Source organism: Gopherus flavomarginatus, chromosome 3, assembly GCF_025201925.1.
Source record: "Gopherus flavomarginatus isolate rGopFla2 chromosome 3, rGopFla2.mat.asm, whole genome shotgun sequence".
Lineage (NCBI taxonomy): Eukaryota > Metazoa > Chordata > Testudines > Testudinidae > Gopherus > Gopherus flavomarginatus.
This window is the reverse complement of record NC_066619.1, coordinates 86,531,252-86,550,645: the sequence shown is the minus strand read 5'-3', so window position 1 is coordinate 86,550,645 and position 19,394 is coordinate 86,531,252. Positions and strand designations below refer to the sequence as shown.

Below are 19,394 nucleotides of genomic sequence, written 5' to 3'. Positions count from 1 at the left end.
GACAAGCAGTTTAATGTTTCAGGGCTTATCCTTTTCACGTGATATCTTTTGTGATTATTACCAGATTCCATCTTCTGTGTACGTATAACCTTGGGGAAGAAAAAACAAACACACACACACACACTTAATTGAGTACTAGACACTTTGGGAAATTTGCTTTAGCCTTATGGATCCTCAGAAGTTGTTCAGATCTTTTCATATTCTTAGCCTACCTGGTGTCCATGCTGGGTTCAGCCTCTGTAATATCCCCGCACTATTTTTTCTCCTCTTCTCTTTATCTTGCATAGTAGATCAGCATTATTTCTAGAAAGGAGACATGTTCAGTATTAGCTGTGGCCATATGTAACTTTTTTGCTTTAATTGATTTTCCATGGTACCTTCCTTACTTAAAACTTCAACACTTTAAATTTTACTTGCTATTAGGTAAAAACTTGATTTAAAACACCTACCTTCATTCCAAGCAAACATACAGTTCAGTTACTATAAGAACTTAATAGCTATAGTACAATACTTCAAACCATAATTATTCATTAACAGGGAAGTGTAATGGAGCCAGCACCCACCTTCCATGTGTGCCCCTTTTCTCTTGGTTATGTGTGAGCCTGCTTTTCTTTTTTGGTCTTACATCAGGGTGGCACCTACGTCTCAAGTACCCCCCCAGCCATTGGTTCTCTCAGCTGGACTGCCACAGCTCAACCCTCCAACCGAGCTGCACATGCTGTCCCCACTTCCGAGGCATACAATCCCAAGGTTTTATCATGCCCCTTGTAGGGGTCCATAGCTCTTAGGCTTCTTCCTAGAGGCACTGCCTTCTTCAACCACCCAGCGGGGGCCCATCTTGGTACCCACAGCTGGGGGTGTTTCAGCAGGCCTCACTGGGCTCAGTCTTCAACCAGACCATCAGGGCCCATCTCAGTACCCTCGCTGGCCTGGCCAGGTTCTGTGCTCAGTCCCCCTGGGCTTCAGCCTGCCTGCACTGACATTCCGCTGGTCCTGCTGCTCTTTCCACCAGCCGGGCACCTAGTCTTCAGCAGCCTTTCCAGGGCTTCCGTCCTATCTGCAGTGAGCTCGTCACAGTGAGCTGCCCGCAGTACTGCTGCTCTTTCAGCCAGTCACCCAGTCTTCACTCCTTGAGCTCCACCCAGCCACTGACCTTCTCTGCTCTGCTGCTTGTCTTATATAAGGCCCTTCTGGCCCCAGATTGGTCACCTCAGCAGCCTCACTGATTGGCCACTCTTCTGCAGCCAGTCTAGGCTGCCTGGAGGACTTCTCACTGCTCTATTCTGGGACAGGGTGATGCAGGGCCATAAGGCCTCGAGCAGGAGGTGTCCAGACCTAGTCCAACCTGCCACAAGAAGAAAAAAGGATTTCTCCAGATCCCCAACATCCAGTGTTAAAGAATGAGGGTTCTGGGATCCAAACTAGCATCTTGCACATTCTTCGTGAACTCTGAGGATGGCTGCCTGAAAATCGCAGGAGATCAGTGATAGCAGCTCTTCTTCTTTCCCTCTGAAGGAGGCTGGAAGTGGCTCTTTCTTGTCACCCTTATAAAGGACCATAGATATCAGCCAAAAGTTGCTAGTCCCTCCCTGTCCATTTAAAAGCTTTGCAAGTTGTTCTGCAAGTACTGCGCTTTGTCCAGGGATAGAAGAGTGTGTGTAGAGCCTTCACCTTCAATGCACACTCAAAGCTATAAATTAGATGAAGGTCCACAGAACGGGACTGGCTGAGACTTGCTTTGAAGTTCAGTAGACATGGGAAGCTAAATTTGCCTTTCCTTTGAACCTAGATCCACTAACACCATCATAGGTAAGAGAAGAACATGTCTGCAAATAGCAACTAATGGGGAAAGTTTTATATAATCACAAATATGGAAGTGATTTAAGTAAAAAATAATCTTTATAAAAAGGCCAAGACTGGTCTTGTCCTCTAGCTGAATTTCCCTAATAGCATATTTTAAAACTATATAAAATAACTTCATTAATAAGGCTTTAAGGGTCTAACATGAAACCACAAAACAGTAACATTTTCAGTGAAGGTTGAAAGTTTACTATCTTTAACTCTTCTTCAGTTGTGCCTCTTTATTGCATATACATTGCAAGTTGGGGGAAGGTCCTAGCCTATATTCCTTGGAACGATTAATGAGTTATTTAACACTTTTCTAATGAGAAATAAATTGCAGCGTGCATAATTTTTAACTAAAATGATTTTTACTATGAGAAACAACCAGTCTTAATAAATAATAAGTAGTTAAGTATTGCTTTCTATCTTTCAAAGTATTTTATAATCATTATTTTTATAACTATCAACTAATAAAACTTTAACCAAATTAGTACAACTTTTTAATGTAACCTCATTATGGGACCTTAACATCTATATCTATATATAGGCTGCTTAATGAGTGTCTGATTTTCAGAGCTGTTAAGCAATGTAGGATGTATGAGATACGTGAATTTATATGCCTAACTGTTGAGTTTGGAAGCTTGGGTCCAAATCTATCTTCCCCCATCCTCCCTAGGGTTACCATCCAGCTGGTATTGACCAGCCTGGACAGGTTTTTTATGGATTTGCCAGTTGCCAGAAAAATAATTTAAACTGCTGGGAGGGGGGGCTATGTCGGTCTAAAAACTTGCATTATTATAACAATATAGTTATATCTAATGTATAGGTATATCTAATGTTAAAAGTTTCTGTGTTCAGTTAAAGATGCTGCAGTGTTCCCACTTCCACAGTTTAAGTGATAATGGATCAAACTTGTTGAAAATACAGCAGCTGTCTGCCCACCAACATGCAAGCACACCACATGTCTGTGCGCGAGAGAGAGTTTGAGTCACTGTAAGTAGCCATTGAAGGGCGGGAGCTGCAAAGTTGCCTGGGGGCTGCAGTGGGCTTGTCTTGGGTCAGGGGGCACTGGGTTTTTTGTATTTCCAATGGTAGTAACCCTACTCCTCTCCCATCTGTAAAATGAGGTTGACAATATTTACCTGTCTTACAGGCTAAATGTTTTTGAAGTGCTTTGAGATCATCAAATAAAAAGTACTAAAGAAGTGTAAAGTACTATTATTACAGGTTTAGGGTAGATACATTATTTTAAATGTTAGTGTATTTATGAATTACTAGGAACATTCTTTACATCCCTACTAAGATGCTATGGTTGGTCATCTAGAGATGCAGATGGCAAAGTTTGGAAGATACAGTTTCATAAAAGACATCTGGCTCCTTGCCAGACTTCAGAGACACCATTCATTGAAATTCTGGAGTTGCCTCTGGCTAGGTCACATGCTCAGGATGTTGTTCATTCAGACAGTTTGTACCACTTCCCAGAATGATATTCTTTCTGAATCATGTTACATTATTGAGAATGTGCATCTTCATACTGCATGCATTTGACAATACATTTAAGACAAACTCCTAATGAGATATCAGACCTTTAATATTTTTAAATGAAGGTACATATTTGAATATTTGTATTTATTTGCATGTGTGCTCTCTCCCCTGGAGCTGGAACAACACTAGATCTGAAATACTTATCGTGCTTCTGGTCCTAGATAGTAGCTATACCACAAAACCATCAGATCCTGGTATTTCAGAATCAATAGCTCCCTGAGAAAAAGTCTGATAAAAAAATCAATTATCGAGATATTCAGGTTTATCTGAATACTGAGATAGTTTGGTTCATTCAGATTCCTGTGCAAATCAAATGGACAGCCCATTTACATAACTTTGAATGACTTCATAACTTATCCTACCCTAAAAAGCAAAACTCCTGTCCAAAATAATTTTAGCACAATGGGCCAGTCACCAAAACCCATTTCTCATTTCACAATAGAGTAAAGAACCTTTTCTGACACCTGGATTTCAAAATTTAATGCCTTGTCAAAATGAATTTGTCACAGAAAAATTGTTCATATAAACACCAACATGTAATACGATGTCTTTGTCAACTGTTTTATGGGATCTGTCAAATAAGACCTACCTATTGGACCTGTGGGTATTGTCATCAGGCAAATATGTATCTACTTCACTAGAAGCAGACAGCACTTATCTTGACTATTTTAAATATCCAGAATGTTCACATATTTTTGACTTGAGTTAATTTCTGAGTGACCTCTGAAAGATTCTGAGGAAGTTCAAGGCAAAATGACAGTTTGGTCTAATTTTCTTTTTTAAAACATTCCCAGTCAAGTCCAGTGCTTCATGATGCAAGCTGATTACTATATGATACCAAAAAAAAAGATTAATTACCTTCTGTGGGGTGATTTGTTTTTCCTCTTTCTTTGAGGCAGAGGCAGGGTACCAAACTTGACTGGTGCTTAGATGCTTCAGCAATGGGCACAATTATAAAAAGCTGGATAGAACAAATGATATCATAATTTTCTCAGAACTTAGAAAAAAGTATTATAAAATGTAATATAAAAGGATAACCTTTCCATAGAATGTTTAAACAGTTTATAGAATTGTTGCCTTAAAGTGGGGAAAAGGTAACTCTTAGAATAAATCAGGTGTGATAGAGGGAAAGAAAATGGATACCCCTTTTTCTCATAAGTGCAGGTATGACCCCCTCTGGTATCTAATTACCTACTGGACCAATAGTCCAAGTATGGCGTGGTGTATAATGAAGAGGAGACAGGTAAGTAAGGTGAAAAGCAAAGAGATGTGTATTAAGGATAGGAATATAATTAATAGGGAAGGGGGAAAACCACAAACACAAACCAATATTACAACCAATAACAATAGTGACAGTGACTTCCAATGGGGCATAAAATCCAGACCCAGATAAATTCCTTCCTTAGCCAAGTACCCTATAACAGAGATTGATTTCTTCCTACTTAATCTAGGTGCTGAATTGTGTGCAGTGGTGGTGCTCAGGACCTCAACTATCAGACAAGTGGAAAGCCATCAAGGAGGAACTCTGAGGAGTCCAACGGATGGATGGAGATCTCTGTGGAAGAGAAGCCCTCTGGAGATGGAATAGCAGGATAAGGTAAGTGTTGAAGGTCTTCTCTGGTGTCTTCAGCATAGGTGTCACTCTCGTTGATATGGTCGGAACCACAATGAGACCCATACCGCACTGCACACAGGCTGCTGCTTAGTTGGACAGCCCTGCATCCACACAGAGGTCAGTCTTTTATAGATGTTAAGATGGGAAAAATTGGACTGTTTCAAATAGCAATGCCAAGCAAATCTGAGGTGACAGAACCTTCACGGATTTGGGCGGGAAAACAGATGGAATGTCCAGAGCCCAAAGGCAGGAAAATCAAGTCCTGACCAGTTGGAGCTAGCTTAGAGTCAGTGCCCCTGAGGTAAACAAGGATGGAATTCTGAAGTCACATGTCACAGACTCCATTTTGTATTTCTTATTTCAATTATCCCAACACAATTCTATGGCAAGGCTATAATTCTCTACTTTATAGTTTGGTTTTAAAATTCTATGAGTGATATAATTTTCTATTAAATTCTATAGTTTTTGGAACAGTTTCTCTAGAAATCATTTAACGTCTATGGAACCCTCTTGATATCAACCTTAAATTCTGCAGAATATTTCTATAGGTTGGAATTAGAGAATACTATTTCTTTTTTACTCTTGTTTTTGACGGAGCTTGAAAGAGTCTTTCAAAGGGCTAAGATTTCTCCTTCCTTTATTGTTAGTTTTAGTAACCTTTAAGAACTGGGGTAACAATGAGGAATGGTGGGAATTTCATCTGTCCTCTATCTTGTTCTCTCCTACACATAAGAGAAGCAAGAGCAACTTTAAACAGCTAATTCCTTAAAAGGTGTCAGAGAGGGAGGACAGTGCTGTCATAAAGTGCTATTTATGAGCATAAATACTACAAAACTGGCTAAATTCGTCTTTTTTATATTGGGATAAACAGTCTAGTACCATAAATGAAATGTGAGCTCTCCTTTGCTGTACCATTCATGATCTCAACACTGATTTAAAGGCAATCACACTGTCTTTGAGAAAATAGTACAGCAGTCATGTGTTATTAAATTGACAGTGTAATTACCGTGGTTTCCATTAGAGTTAACACTGCTATAGTTGTTGAATAACGTGTATTACTCAGTAGCTATAGGCAAGGACTATAGTTTTGGTGGCACATTAAAGGTAAAATATGCACAGAAAACTCAGTATTATATGGCATGATCCCTCTCTTTCTCCAGTCCTGTCAGGATCACATTCTTATTTTATATTATATTAAATTTACTTTACACTGTTCTCAAATCATCAGTTTTTGTAAAGAAACATTCAGACTTTTGTAATAAAATGAATATTTTAATTGTAGACATTATCAAAGAGCAAAGCAAGAACCTTTGGCAGCTCGGAAGAGGTAGTTGGGACTTTTGATACTGGGGAAGGGGTGGATACAGTTTTAGTCCTTGGAAGTTGTTCAGTTTTGTTACATGGCAGAGGAGACTATAAACTTCAGAAAGGTTTGAATTCCTCACTCTCCACCCCAGCAATCATTTGTTCCACAGTATCCTGTCCTAATAGCTTCCATTACATCCAACAGTGATGGAGAAACACACTAATTTGGTTCTTCTAAAAAATGATTAGCAGTGAATTAGTTTGTTGTTTGTATCAATAAAAGTAAGCAGATATATGGAGCAAGAGTCCCTCACACCAATTTAAATTATGAAAAATTCTACTCAAGTCAATGAAGCTATGCCAATGAGAGTTCAGAAACTGCTCTGTTACCAAATGAGTCTAGCATTCTCATTGTCCCATGTGGTTAAGTTAAAAGAATCGTTTGGCAAATATACTGAGTACCCACAGAACTTTGTGAATCTATGCTAAGTGGAGATGATGAAAATTCACTAAGTAAAAGTATATTGCCTACAAGAGCAAAATATTAGTATTTTTTAACTGCAAGATTTGCTTACCAGGTAAAATGTAATTGGCTATTAGTTGTAACTGACATCACAAGAAAAGCAGCATGAGGGGAACATAACTGAGGTCTTCCAGGTCTCAAAGGAATGTTGACCACAGATGTGACATCAGCGTAATGTAAAATGTTCAAAATGAAATGATTGGTTGAGACTCTTGTTTTGTAGATGTTCTAGCGCTATTGTTAAATAGAGGTCAGGTTGTTAGATCTCTTTTGGCTGGAAATTTGAGGCATAGTGGAATTTGTAAGAAGCTGACAAATTGACTTTTGTTAGTGATTGGATACCCACCTGATTGGATAATAGGGTGAACAACAGACTGTTACTCTGGATCAGTATGCATTACTTTTCTGTTTGGGCTGTTTAATCTTAGATGCCTAATCTCTGATTAATAAACTGATTGACAAGACAGATGGTCAAGCTTAAATCAATCAAAATGAACCCAATTATTTACAGCTCCAGGAGAGCCAGTAAAATGTGTGGAATAAGGAAAAAAAGATTTATAGAGTAATTTTCCACCATAATCTTACATTAAATTAGCAATGTCCTATCATTTCTATTAGGAGCTTCTAATCTCCACTGCAGGCACACAGATTGTCTTACACTCCTTGCTGGAGTACAGAAAGCCAAGAGCTCTTCTGCATATATGATCAGTGTAGAGACTGAGAAATTGAAAAGCTCCCCTGACATCACTAGATGCACCATGGTGGAAACGATGACTTAAATGTGTGGAAGGTATCAACTTCACACACTCAGGAAGATGGGACTGGAACCTGGGGGCTGTAAATCCCACACATGCCACTAGGTTGCAGGTGAAAACCAATGCCATCACCAATCAAGTGTTGTGGATATCAAAACAGCTGGTGGACAAAGAGTATCTCAGAAAGTCCAGCATCAGCTCCAGCAGATGATGTCCCTATGTACTCCATTGTCCCAGTGGTCTGGCCATGTACAAGTGAGGAGATTGATGTAGCACTTGGTAAAGATGGCTTCTATCCTGAGAACCTATATAACCTGGGTCCACTGGCACAGAGATGGATGATGCAGCATTTTTCACCGACATTCTGGAGACCAATGAAACCCCCAGCATGTGGAGAAAAGCCTATGTCATTGCACTCCTAAAGCCTCGAAAATCTGCAGATGACCCTTCTAGTTCTAGGCCAATCTCCCTCTTCAGCATTGCCTGCAAGGTGATGGAGCATATGTTTCTGAACTGAATGAGGCCCACTGTGGATTTCAGTTTACCCAAAGAGAAAACTGGTTTCTGACCTCACAGAAGTTGTTGTTGTGACCAAGTCCTGTCCCTAACTACAAACATCTAGATAAGATTCAAACAAAAACTCAAGACCAGTACCACTTTAATCAATTACCAGTGGTATGAAGGATGGACTGCTACTGATATTGGCCAAAGTGATCCTTTTCATGCAGATTCTCTGGCTACTGAACACCGTGCTTAGTGACCAAAGGATGCACATACACCTTGGAGATCAAACAAACAAACAAACTACACACTTTGAATAATGGACTGTACAAGGATCTGTACTCACTCCATCACACTTCAATATATAAATAAGCAATATGTCTGAAACAAAGTTTGCATATGCTGATGATTTCATCTATCATTCACCCAACACTGTCAACTCAGGCCCATAGCTTTGAACTTCTCGAAGAAACCCTTACCTCTCACCTTAAGATCATGGAAGAGTACTTCCAAATGTAGCAGCTGAGACCAAATCCAAGCAAACTGGTAGTCTCTACTTTCCACCTTGACAACAAAATTGCACTTTAACCGTTGAGTTTTTTAATGAAACTTTGCATCCCCCAAGCCAACATAGCTTGATGTCATTCTTGACCACACACTCACCTTTCATGACCATCGCAAGAAAGTATTCAGTAAAGCAAAGACTCACACTGACTTATCCAAAAGTTAGCTGGGGGATCAACTGCCCTGCTGCTACAGACATAGTCCTTTACCCTGGTGTACCCTTGTACACTGGTATGGACAAGAAGTTTCCATATCCAACTTGTGGAAAGGCAACTGAATAAGACCATACAAATCATCACAACAACTTCAAAATCAATGCCTCTACCATGGCTTTCTGTATTAGCTGGAGGTTCAATGTTTGCTATCTGTCAAGCACAAGAACTTCAACTCACCAAAGACGATCCAGAACTTCCCATCTGGCAGCCTATGGACAACATACCCCAACAATGCCCGAAATCACGAAAACCACCACGGACCACATGCGATCACCTCAAGTCTTTGGATCCATCCAGGGAATGGCAAAGTGTCTGGACTTCATCTACCATTCCAAACAAGCACATTATCATTGACCCAACAAGCTGCCCTCGCAGTTTCAACCTACCATACAGACTTTGGATCACACTGAACCATGTTTAAACAAACAGTGGAAGATGAAGCTACTTGATACAAAAGTGGAAAAAATCAAGGATCCCCCTTTGTGTGACACTGGTGAGAATATCCAGACCATCTAACACATCATAACCCAGTGCCCCAACTATAATTCAAAGGTGAAATGGATGATATCCACAAATGGATTATGCACCTACATTTTCATCTATAGAATGTTGCTCTGTGGATCGTGTGTGTGTGTGTGTGTGTGTGTGTGTGTGTGTGTGTGTGTGTGTGTGTGTGTGTGTGAGAGAGAGAGAGAGAGAGAGAGAGAGAGAGAGAGAGAGAGAGAGATATTTCTATGGTGTGGTCACTGCTTTCCCTAGAACAGTGTTTGTCAATCTATGATCTGTTGACCTTCAGTGGTCTGTGAAGTCCTTTTTGGCACTGCAAAGAGTGAAACATTTTGAAAGCAAACAAATGATGGGTTTGAATTTGGAAGGGGGTGGGACTATGGGAAAAATCTCTTACAAAAATGGTCCACCAAGTGATAAGGTGAGAAAACCACTGCTGATACCTCTTTGGGCTTGACTTGAGCATAGATATCATTCATTGCACGCTTAGGGAAAGTTTAAGTATGAGGTAAGCTGTTTTTCATTTGTTTTTGATGGTTTCTCATTTGTCAAATTGTCTGTTACTTTGCAAAAATTTCTTTTCATAAAGTTTGTTTTGTTTTAAAGAAAAAAACACATTCACACAAAAACAGACACTATTCCATACTGTGCTTTTTTGTTTGGTTTGGGTTTTTTTTTTGTTTGTTCCCCCAGCTTTCACCTGAATGAGTGTAATCCCCATGCAGTGAACACAGTAAGATTGGGAACTAGCACAGGATATTTTTAAACTAGGAACTGACCCAGATATATCCACCAAAATGATAGCACTTTTGATGTTAATTTGATATTGAGCAAAAGATTATTGCAGTCAGTATCAAACACTAAGTGTTCTGACAATGTTATTTAGGGTAATTTACTATGCTGGATAGAAAGACAAAGTGATAAACTGATAGGTTCCATTAAAAAAGGCAGACACAAACACAGTGCCCTGCATGTAGGAGTTCCATGTATATTCTCTTCTCTGGTATTGCCTTTGAGAAAGGCATTTGACAAGGCTGTGAGACTTTGTCTCACCTAATTTCCTTTGGCAGAGTGAGGCAGTTTTTCTACATGATGATTGATCTCTGGGTTATTAGGATATTCTCATTTTAAGCTGCTATTGGGAAGACTTGAATAATTTACAATTTCTGCCATGAACTTGGCAGCACTTTTCAATAGTTGCTGATTTATTACACCTAACAAATAACTGCTACAGTGGGTCGGTTAGTTGTCTACTTTACACAAAGGCAACATGTAATTAAAAAGAATGAATAGGTAGCATGAAGTTTTTAATTAACCAGTCATGAAGTATTCCTTTTAGGCACCTGTGAACTGGTAACAGCTATAAGAATACAGTAACTCCTTGCTTAACATTGTAGTTATGTTCCTGAAAAATGCAACTTTAAGCGAAATGATATTAAGCAAATCCAATTTCCCCATTAGAATTAATGTAAATGGAGGGGTGGGGGGTTAGGTTCCAGGGAATTTTTTTTCACCAGACAAAAAACTATTTTTTATATATTATATACAATATACATACACACATATATACACACAATAAGTTTTAAACAATTTGATAATGTACACAGCAATGATGATTGTGAAGCTTGGTTGAGGTGGTGAAGTTAGAGGGTGAAAGAGGGTGTTATATTTCCCAGGGAATGCCTTACTGCTAAGTGATTAACTAGCATTCAGTTGAGCCCTCAAGGGTTAACACATTGTTGTTAATGTAGCCTCACACTCTACAAGGCAGCACGAATGGAGGGAGGGGAGACAGCATGGCAGACAGATACACACACCGTGTGTGTGTGTGTCTGTGTCTGTGTCTGTGTGAGAGAGAGAGAAAGAGACATTGCCCCTTTAAGTACGCTGACCGCACTCTAAGTACCTTGTCTTTTTAGGAAGTTGAGACAGCAGCTGCAGCCAGCGAGCTACCTCCGTCCTGAGCCCTGTCATGTCTCAGTGGGGGGAGGGACAGCTGAACTGCTGGGCGGCTGCCATACAGGAAATTTAAAGGAGCAGGGAGCTGACAGGGGGAATGCTGGTCCACCCTGGTTCCAAGCCCTCATTAGCTAGCTGCAATGGGCTGCTTTTCCTACAAGCAGTGGACAAAGCAGGCAGCTACCAACAACGTTATATGGGAGCATTGCAGAATTTTAAACGAGCATGTTCTCTAATTGATCAGCAACATAACAACGTTAACATTAACTTTAAGTGAGGAGTTACTGTATTTTACCTGAACTTTGCCCAAAACTCAAACCAAACTCATTTTCTTTGTTGGGTTTTTTATTATTTTTATTTTATTAAAGATTCCCATCTCCTTTTCTCCTCTGCACAACCAAATGAATCAAGAGATGAAGAAGACAGAAGGACTCAATTAAAAATGGAGGGGAACCTCTACCCTGAATTAAAACATGCATCAAAATGCAGATCCAGATTTTGAATATCCCAAAATTCATATAAAAATCTGAATCTAGTTCTGAGTCTGGCAGCTTGAGCCAATCTCTGATAGTTCCAATTCGCTTCTCTAGCAGAGAAAGGTCTAACATGAGCCAATGGCTGGAAGTTGAAGCTATACAAATTCAGACTGGAAATAAGGAATACATTTTTGACAGTGAGGTAATTAATGATTGGAACAATTTAGCAATGTTCACTGTATCACTGAATTTTTAAATAAAAATATGCCCTAGAAATTATTTTGGAGAAGTTCTATGGCCTGAGTTATACAGAAGGTCAGACTAGATGATCACAATGGTCCCCTCCAGCCTTGGAGTCTATGAATCTAAGATTTTTCAATCATTCCAAGCCAGGAACAGTGCACATTGGAATAGATAATGTCTAGTTGTGTGCATGTAGCTTGCAGAGGGTAATGCTTACGAAATGGTAGATGATATTGCGCTGGCTGGAGTGAGAAATGGGTGGCTGGGAGGGTGAGAACTTAGTTAAACAAAAGATACTAAAGTCTACGGCTGCACCATGTTTTCCGTCCACCTCACCCCAACTTGTGGAGACAGATTACTTTCACTACATATTGTAACTGTCTTAAACACTTATGAATCGGTTACAAATTTCAGAAGGCAAGAATTTGAGCAAGAGATTTTATTACTATTACCTCTACTGAGAGATACATTTTAGTAATAATCTCTCATTCTCTCTGGAATAAGTTTCCATAACTCATGTGTGCTGACGTTCAGAGCACAAGCACTTGTTTGACTTTGATCACCATTGGTGAGGTTTTTCTTAAAATGAATTGGGTTCGAGTAGTAAAGAGAAAAGATTTGTGCCTGACCGTTCAACTAATCATGTTGTTTGTTTTTAATTTATAATGCCAGACTTCATGGCAAGGGACACACAAATATAAATAAAAATTATTTGGATCATGAACGCTAAACATGATAACATAAGTTAATAATCAAATCTGGTTATCTCTGATGGCTTTTGCCTATATCATTAGTTCATAAACAATGTAATTATGCTTCTCTCTTTTACAACACAAACCAATTTGAATATAACTGGGCAGATATTGTATGTGATACACACACAAAACATTAAAAGATTATTTAGGTTGCAAAATCAAGCACTCAAAAATTAGTAAAATGGAAGAATAACATTTGCCTGTATGTATCTACCATGATGCAGACTTTCATTATGACCATTATATATATATTTAAAAGTATGTGGTCATATAATGAAAGTCAGCATCATGGTTAATGCATCATTAATATATATATTAATACATTTGGACACCATATCACAGCTCCTGAGAGAGAAAAATACGTGGGAAGGGAATCAGGGTTTTTTAATATCTTCAGAAGTTTTGAAGGTTCCACTCAGATAATGCTTCAAAAGCCTGTCTGCTCTATTTGTCTAGGTACCTATGTGGCCCTCATCACTGTGATAACCAAAAGCATCCTCTGTAAGTATCAGTTCTGACAAGATTTCTACCCAGGTTTCTAATCCAAATTGTTTGGGATATATTTGGGTTAAGTAGACAGACTCTGCCCTTGGCTATGACAAACTCAAACATCTCTCTGGGATTGCAAGTATTTTGAAATGAGTTCTTCTTGCTTGCATGTATATGAAATACAATAACATGTATGTTACCAAATATGATTTTGTAACTATGTGCACTCTGACTCTGTTTGTTAAACTCATTGATAGGTAGAATTTATTGCTTATAATTTTCTAGTTAAAAACTCTGAACAATTTAGCTTCTTCAAAAGATTTTCGTTATTTTGTAGAATGTCTTTTTCCTTTTTTTTTAATTTAAGCACATGTATACTTGTGTTTGGAACATTAAATTCATTTGAGTCTGCTATTATTTCTAATTTTATTCCTCAGCAGTTGTCTAATCTTTTCTTCTTTTCCCCTGATCTTTGTCCTCAGTTCCTTTTTAAGAACCCACTTTTTGCCCTTGTGTTCTCTCTGTCATTTATGTTTCTTGCTGGCTTTATTTTCCAAGCTCATTTCCCTAATCAGCTTCTTTTCTACCTACCTTGAGACTTTTTCTTTTATGTTGCTCTTCACTTCTTTGCTTCTCTACCTTGGCTTTGTCTTTCTTTCCTTTGATTGACAAACTTCCTGATATTACCAAATCATAAAAGTTAGGAGAAGAGATCCATCATGAGAGGCTAAATCATTTACCTTTTGCTTCACTTTGGTGAGGCACAAAGGAACTGTATGGCTGGCTTAAACATCCATTTCAGGATTTCCCTAGGGTGGGCAAATCTACCAGCACAGTAGATCCTAGGCCCTCACCCCAGTGGAGAGCTGGTGAGAGTGCGAGATGTTACAGCAACCATTCCTTATTCTTTTGGGGTGCCATATTCCCCATTGGCAGCACATTGGAAGCAGCCATGCACTTCAAGCTCAAGACCTGCAAGTCTGAACAACCTATATGTGTGTTGCACAGTGAAAGGAAGGCTTACGCATGACTCCCACCACAAAACCAGACAGTGTGCATTCTTGTCAGCCTCTCCTGTGAGAAATGTTCCACTTTATATGCATAATTGTGTATTGGAGCAAGGACTTGGACCTGAGTTTCCTACCTCCTGTGTGAGTGCCCTAGCTACTGAGCTATAGAGTCAGTCTGTTTCTTCCCCAAACAATACTTCATTATCTATATAAAGTGGAAAAATATCAGCAAAAGACATTGAGAAAGACCCACCCCGGAATAGGCAACAGTGCAGTAGTTAGGGCCTTCACCTGAGATGTGGGAGACCCAGGTTCAAGTCCATGGTCCAAACCAGGCAGAACAGGAACTTGAACCTGGATCTCACCCCTCGGTGAAGTGTCCTAATCATCAGACTATTGGCTGTCTTTTGTGAGGGAGAAGCAGGGTCTCTCTCTCCTCACATCCAAAAAAAAGTGGAAGTTGTCAGTTTCAGCCCAATGGAGACTAAGAAAAGTTTTTGAGAAATCAAAAATTTTCACAGAACTGGAAAACTATGTCCCACCCAGTTTTGTTTCTTGCACATATCTCTAATTCAGGTAAGTGAGATAACAAGAACCAATCCAAATATTCACCCCCAAACATGAAAGAAAAAATCTTTGGGTGCAGAAGAGTTCTAGAACTTTGTATTGCCACATCATTTTCCCTCTTCCTCTTTCTTCACATATATTCTAACCCAGTTTTGATATCCCAAAGACTTGGGATGTTCATATAACACTGAATAATCATGCAAACTTTGGGGTGCTCATTCAAAGCAGACATCTCAGCCCATTACTGATCTCTAATCTCTCCTTGACTTTGCCTAACTGACACGGAAGTCAAGTTAATTAACAGTGCTTAAACATGGTTAGATAGTTTAAATGGCTAGCCAGTGTAGAAAAGGCCCAAATGCAAAAGAACCATTTATAAAAACTATATAGTCCAGGTTGCAGCTAAAGGCCTATTTCCATTCATGACACCTATGACAATTGCTGGGCATCAGATGGTAGGACAGGGTTACGAGCACTCAAGTCCTGGTGAAGCTAATTCGGTCAGCTTTGAGGCTCATTTGATCTATGCCCAGCTGTGATGGACTGGCCATGTAATTCAAATGACTGAGACTCATCTATCAAGACAAGTCTTATCTTCTGTATTAAGCTCAGTAATCATAAGCATGGAGGGCAGATGAAACACTTCAAGACACTCAAACAAAATCAGCACAAAATGAACATTTGGGACTCAACCTTTGAGTGATTCCATGCTGCAATGCCATAAGGGTCAGCACCACGACTTTGAGAAGAATCGCATGGTATAGCTGGAAGCACAGTGCCAGGCATAAAAACAACACGCAGCTCAATCAACACAAATAGGCAAATGGCTCTGCAGCCAGAGCAGTAAATGTAGTTCTTCCTGAATTTGTCTATGGAGTCACATGAAGACCCATTAATATAAATTATGATTGTTGACATCATCCTTAAAATCAAGATGACCACCATTATGAAGGGTCTGATACAACACCTATTTGAGCGAATGAAAAGGCTGCCATTGACCTACTGGGTCTAGACTCTAGAGCAAACCATAGTCCCTCAACTCATTCCTTAGGCCGGGAAAGCAGAGGGTTGGCCTCTTTCGATTATTTTCCTGTCTTCAAAGATGCAACTATGATAGGGTGCAGGGGTACTGCCATGTCCCCTGTGCACAAGGGTTATCTCCAGTTTCAATATCCCTTATGCTTGCTCAGGGGAAGAGTTACAAGAGAGCAGCCGTAAAAAGGCAGGGTTCTATAACTAGATGCTGAGGGTGGGGTGAACCCCAGGTTGTGAAATCTTTGTTACAAACTTATGGGGACTTGTTAGATTTATGCTGCTGAGTCACACCTGTCAGTTTAGTATCATAAGCACATATAGTGTGTTCTTTACCCACCCCTTCCCACAAGATATGGTATACTGACTAAAACCACACTTAACACCAATCTCTGCAGCACAGTATCAGATATATATACTTCTAGCCATGTTCAATGTACATCTTGCTTTTTCTGCAGTTCTTCCACTGATTTTCAGTCCATATGACAGTGCTCCTTTCCAAGCCAATTGGAATTAATGATTCAAATATGACAGACATTGAACCAAATGCTTTACTAAAGTTAAACATCTTACATTTACTTCATTTATCTCATCTACTATTTCTACAATTTGATTTTAAAAAAATCAAGTTTATCTGGCTTAATCTGATTTTCAAAAAAATCAGTGCTCTTTATTGTTAATGAATCTGTTATCCTTTATTATTTGTTGAATGTTACTAGGCACAGAAGTTAGATTTGTCAGCTGATAACTGCCAGGAGCACTTTTTTCCCCCCTTAAAGATCAATACTATATGTGCTAATTTTCCAGGTCTTTGATACCTCCCCAATCTCCATGACTTTTCAAAAATAATTGCCAGTGGCTCAGTAAGATCATTACCTAACTCCCTTACCAGTATTTTATCAATACATTGACAAGGTCTTCATTGCTTCCTAATCAGCCACACACTTCTCCTTTATTCCTCATTAAAACTGATTTTAAAAGAGCAATTCTGTAGCTCAGATATTTTAGTCTCACCAGATACTTTGTCTACTCTCTTTGTATATTAATGAGCCAGCATTCTCTCTAACTCTTCTCTTTTCATTCATAGCCACCCCACCCCAACCTGTGCAAGAGACTTTCTGGAGATGGGCAAGCTTCTAAAGAATGGATTGCAGGTTCATTTGGAATTTGCATCTAAAAATTCATAGGCTTATCCCAAACTAAGAAAGCTCCAGTTCTTTCCCATTTGCTACCTGAGTGTATGTTTACAAACCTGAAGATGTAGCCTGATTTTCCAGAGTGCTGATCGTCCAGCAACTCCAGCTGAAACATGAAGTCTGTGGGAGTTGCATTATATTCAGTACCTTTGAAAATCAGGCCATTCATTTAGGCATCTAAACATGGATTTAAGCTTAGCTTTGGGCACCCATTTATGAAAGTCTTGGTCTAAGAATGTTTTCCTCGTTCATTTAATCCAGTATCCTGTCTCCATCCACAGCCAGTGCCAGATAGTTATAGGAATGTAAAAACACCAACATTGCAACTGATTTTGCATAGTTATAAATGAGAGAGAAATTATTTCCACCCCACAGAAACAAATCAATGGTAAAAGAATGGATAGTTCCCATTTTACCCTAATGAGCACAACTGCAGATGTCATACAAGTGATTCATTTGTTTTTAATCTTGGCAATTGTCAGGGTTCCCTCCCTACTCTGAACCCACATGAAGACCCCCCTAAGCTTATTTCTATCAGCTTAAGTTAAAAACTCCCCAAGGCACAAATCCTTCCTTGTACCTTGGATTAGGTAATGCTGCCACCACCAAGTGATTTAAACAAACATTTAGGGTGGGCCACTTAGAGCCCTACCTTCCCCAAATATCCCCCCAAACCTCTACACTCCTTTTCCTGGGCAGGCTTGAGAATAATATCCACACCAATTGGTACAGGTGAACACAGACTCAAACCCTTGGAACTTAAACCAATGAAAAATCAATCAGGTTCTTAAAAGAACAATTTTAATTAAAGAAAAGGTAAAAGAATTAGCTCTGTAAAATCGGGATGGTAAGTACTTTACAGAATAACAAAAGACTCAAAAACACAGAATATCTCCCCGCTAGGCAAAACATTAAAGTTACAAAATCAGGTATAACCCTCCCTCTTAGACAAAGGAAATCACAAGCTAAAATAAAAGTAAGCTAATGCATTTCTTCGCTAGTACTTACTCATTCTAATTGAGTTAGATTGCTTGCTTTCTTGATCTGTCTCCGGCAAGCACACAGAACAGACAAAACAAAGCCTCCCCCCACCCCCTTATTGGTCCTTTTAGTCAGGTGCCAGCTAGGTTACCTGAGCTTCTTAACCCTTTACAGGTAAAAGGATTTTGTGCCTCTGGCCAGGAGGGATTTTATAGTACTGTATACAGGAAAGTTCTTACCCTTCCTTTTATATTTATGACAGCAATCTAGTTTGATCTGTCTTGTTTGCCCTTCTTTAGTAAGTCCTCTAGTGAAGAACACTAGAGAAGTAGAAAGTTTTCTTATAAACTATATATTGTACTTGTTCCAGTAATTCAGCCTGGTCTCATGAAGACATCCATATTATTCATCCAATCTCCCAGAAATGTTGAAGTGCTGGGCACATGAGTCATGCATGGGAACTAACAAAGAAACAAGAATATTAGTGTAATTAAAGGAAAAAAAATTGTAGAGTTTCTGAACAGTGTTTTTCATGCATTTAAGCATAAGAGGTCATCAAAAATTCTGTCTTTCAGATAAGTACTATTAAGTAGCTGACTCAAGACCTCACTATCAGTAATACTCAGTATGATTGGAAATAGACTAAACTACCAGGGGAAAAAATCCTACAAATAACTGAAGGAACTATTATTACCTGATGTAACCTTATACTATGCACCAAAGTCATTAACTCTATAGTCTTAATACCAGTTGAACTTTGCCTAAACAATTCATTTTCAATCTAGCTTAAAAAGAACTTGGTAAATAATTTCGTAAAAAAGAAAGGAATCTGACTCTCAACCAACTGAAGTGCAAACTAAAGAAAATTGAAGTTCCTTTAGATTCTTTACAGCAAACAGGAGCATGGCCTACTGCAGATTCTGATCCTTATGGGTGTAATAGTATTCTCCAGGAAAATGAGTGACATTAAAGAGGGTCTGTTGCTATGGCACAAGCAAAGGAAAGTCTAAGCTATCTCCTCATGTATGAATATATATTCATGTAGAAACATAACAGATTTAAGGTTCCTGATTGACATGAAGAAAGGGGGTGGGGGAGTACTTTTGGAACTTTTACAATGGTATTTTCAAAAGCACCCAGCATTGCTCTAACTCTGCTCCCAGTGAAGAAAGTGTGAGTTTTACTGTTGACTCCAGTGAGTGCAGAGTTAGGCCAACACCGAGCACTTTTGAAAAATCCCAGTCTTAAACTATGAATGCATTCAAAGAGAGTTCAGTTCAGGATCTCTCTTATCTCCATCCAATCCAGTCATGT

At 39.2% G+C, this 19,394-nt stretch overlaps 1 long non-coding RNA gene across 1 annotated transcript; it reads right to left on the bottom strand.

Moving 5' to 3' along the window:
* Positions 1 to 19: 19 nt before the first annotated feature.
* LOC127047629 (uncharacterized) lies at positions 20 to 4,323 on the bottom strand. Its single transcript, XR_007773429.1, has 3 exons — positions 4,246 to 4,323; positions 213 to 303; positions 20 to 89 (listed from the first exon to the last, which is right to left on the bottom strand). It is a non-coding gene; the product is annotated as an uncharacterized LOC127047629 (long non-coding RNA).
* Positions 4,324 to 19,394: the final 15,071 nt, after the last annotated feature.